Raw genomic sequence first — 3,474 nt, 5'->3', positions numbered from 1 at the left:
GGCGCCGACCCGCCCCCGACCCCCGAATATAGGCCTATCATTGCTCCGGCCGCACGTCGCTCTTGCCCGTCGGGCTCACTCTATTGGTTCTTGGCGGGGATGCGGCCGGCCCCCTCTCGATGATTGGGCAATCGCTGCAAGGCGCGGCGTTCGATTGGCTTCCCGCGCGGGCTGCTAGGATTGGCTCAGGGTTTCTTCCCCGCTCCGCCTCCTCCTCCCGCCTCGGGGCACAACACGCCAGCGCGAGGACTTGTGCGTCAATCCAGATGCCTGTGTCGCCCTGATTGGGTACGCCCGCCCCCCCTCTCGTAATCCAATTGGTCGGAGGGAGGAGCTAGGCTGGTCAGGGGCGGGAAGTCGTCCGTCAAGTTTGGAGCCGTTTTCCATTGGTCGTGGGGGGACATTCTGCCCTGAAGTCATTGGCTGGTCCAGGGAGTGGGTGGGGAAAGCGGAGGAAGGCATGGAGAGTGGGCGTTAAAGGCCGCGTACCTAATCGGAAACAGACAGGTGCCTTCAAAGCGGGGGCCGGGCTGAAGTCACCTGCCAATCAAGGCAGCCCCGGGGCGGAGCCAGGCCAGAGCGTCAACCCCTTCCCCTTCGTGAGCCCGGCTGTCGTTCATTTCTGTCCGTCCAATGATGTGACGAGTGGGCGGTACCCGCCTCTGGAAGCGTGTGAAACCGGACGTAGCAGGCAGGCTTGGGAGCAGCGCGCCTCCTTCCGCCTCGCTTGTCCCTTGGCCAGGTGGACCGGCCTCAGTTGCGCGGTCTTTCTCCAAGTGCCTGTGTTTGGCCCATCTTTGAGACTCAGGAAGGAAGAAAAGGAAGGAAGCAGAAGTCGATGCCCCAAGTCACTGACATAACGCATAGCTGTACGGGTTGGGAAGCGCCACGGCGGCATGGAGTTTTTGTCCTTACTCTGAATGGTGACGTGATTGTGGGACAGGAACTCTCCTCCGCACCTTCGTTCGCTTGTTGTCGTGAGGACGGCGCGGAAGGTACAGACGGGATTCCCTGCCCCGCCCCCGGGCACCTCCCCTCACCATGATTGTCGCCTACTGGTCCTTCAGATCTCAGCTCAGTGGTCTTCTTTTGGAGGGAAAACTTCCCTGACCTCCCGTTCTGAGTGGTCCCATGAGCCCTGTTCATTGAACCTACTTTTGCGAGTATGCCATCCTTTTCCAGTGTTCTTGCCTGGAGAATCCCAGGGACGGGGGAGCCTGGTGGGCTGCCGTCTATGGGAGTCGGACATGACTGAAGCGACTTAGCAGCGGCAGCAGCAGCAGCATCCTTTTCCTAGTGATTTCAGTCTTCTCCTCTCAGTAGAAAGCACTCAGTAACCATTTGCTGAATGGATACATGGATGAATACGGGGAATCACTTGTGGTTAAGACTTGCTGGGTACTGGTGCTTCTGCAAACCAGGAGGCATTTGCCCTGGGTCCCACAGTGGAGATGGGAAGTCAGGTCTGCCCAGCTCCTCTAGGAGGAGGAAAGTAAGGTAAGTCCAGGGGAGATGCAGGTGAGAACATTAGAATCACCTGTGGCAAGGTAGGCACTGCTTTTATGTTCACACAGGCCTGGGGAGTGAAGCCTGCTGCTGCTGCTGCTGCTGCTGCTGCTGCTAAGTCGCTTCAGTCGTGTCCGACTCTGTGCGACCCCATAGACGGCAGCCCATCAGGCTCCGCCGTCCCTGGGATTTTCTCCAGGCAAGAATACTGGAGTGGATTGCCATTTCCTTCTCCAGTGCATGAAAGGGAAAAGTGAAAGTGAAGTCGCTCAGTCGTGTCCGACTCTTCGCGACCCCATGGACTGTAGCCTACCAGGCTCCTCCGTCCATGGGATTTTCCAGGCAAGAGTACTGGAGTGGGGTGCCATTGCCTTCTCCGGAGTGAAGCCTAGGGATCTCTATTTTTACAAACTTCCTGGATGATCACTAGAGTTGAAGAGTTATTGATCCAGAACAGCCTTGTTATTCAACATGTGGTCCTTGGATGGAGTAGTGCCTTTAAGATGGCTCAGAAATCCCTTGGGGATTTGTCAAATGCAAATTCTGATACAGGCGGTCCTAGGCCCTGCTTTCTAAGATTCCCAGGTGAAGGTGATGGCCCACAGTTCACACTTTGAGTAGCAAGGGTCTACAGCAACGGTTCTCAAACTTGGCTGCACATTAGAAGCACTTAAAAACAATTTAGATACTCAGGCCTTGCCCTAGACCGATTAAATCAAGAGTTTCTCGGGATGGGAACCAGACAAGGTAATTCAGACTCTGAAGATGATTCCAACATGCTGCTAATCTGGTAGAGAACTTTCTGGAGTAGTAGTTTTCAAAGTGTTAGTCCCCGCATTGGTAGCAATAACACCACTTGCGAAGTTGTTAGAAAGTCATGTGTTTGAGCCCCACCATAGACTAACTGTGTGCTTCCTTGGTGGCTCAGCAGGAAAGAATCAACTGTCAGTGCAGGAGACACAGGTTCGATCCCTGGGTGGGGAAGATCCCCTAGCGAAGGGAATGGTCACTCACTCCAGTATTCTTGTTTGGGGAATCCCACGGACAGAGGAGCCTGGTGGGCTACAGCCCATGGGGTCGCAGAGTCGGACGTGACTGAGAGACTAAAAAACACACACATACCCGTAGATCAGCTGAATCAAACTCTCCTTATGGCCAGGTGACTTAGATTTCTTGAGACTCGCACCTCCGTGCCCTCGTCCACTGGTTCGGTCTGCCCAGTGGGGGGACAGGGAATCTGACAGGTGGCCCTTCCCTGGCACGCCCACAGGCAGAGGTCAGCAAAGGTTGTCACTTTCAAGCAAGGCTGATCTACAGCTCCAGGATAAGTCTGGGGAAAGTTCTGTGGCCTGGGGTTACCTGGCTTTCGGAAAGAACCTCCCAGGTGTGCAGACTCTCTCACGGGAGGGAGGGGAAGAGTAGCCCTAGTATGAGGGAGAGACTGGGCCCCAGAGACACACAGAGCCCTGATGGTGATGGGGGAGTCCCAGGGAGAGAGATTTCAGCTAGGACCCCATGAGCTGGAGAGACACCGAGGGAGAAACCACGAGCCATAGAGGCATGGCGCCCAGTGGGGCTGGTCCTCCAAGGTAACAGGATGGCTGACCTCGTAGGTCAGCAAATAGCTCTGAAGCCAGCTCCCAGCACAGAGCAGGCGGCCCCTGGAGACACAGCACTCTCCTTACCTGGCAGGGGCTTTCATAGTGCTGGGTCCCCCCAGGGCAGGGCGCCTGACTGCCTGGCACAGCCAGGGCTTGGTGCACCAGGGTGGGAGTGGGAAGTCCTCAGCCAACACCGGAGTAACAACAGTGCTCCCGTCACGGGGCCCTGAGGGTGAGCCCGGTGCTGAGTGCTCCCTGAGCATCTTTATGTTCTCACATGCGCGCCTGGTGATGTGAGTGGGGAGGCCTGGCGGGTGGGGACCAACCGCCCAAGATGCCACGACCACCCAGGTGGCCTGTGCTGGAA

This window comes from Giraffa tippelskirchi, chromosome 7, assembly GCF_054371585.1.
Source record: "Giraffa tippelskirchi isolate mGirTip1 chromosome 7, T2T-mGirTip1v1.2.pri, whole genome shotgun sequence".
Taxonomy (NCBI): domain Eukaryota; kingdom Metazoa; phylum Chordata; class Mammalia; order Artiodactyla; family Giraffidae; genus Giraffa; species Giraffa tippelskirchi.
The sequence above is the reverse complement of the archived record's forward strand: the minus strand, read 5'-3'. Positions refer to the sequence as shown.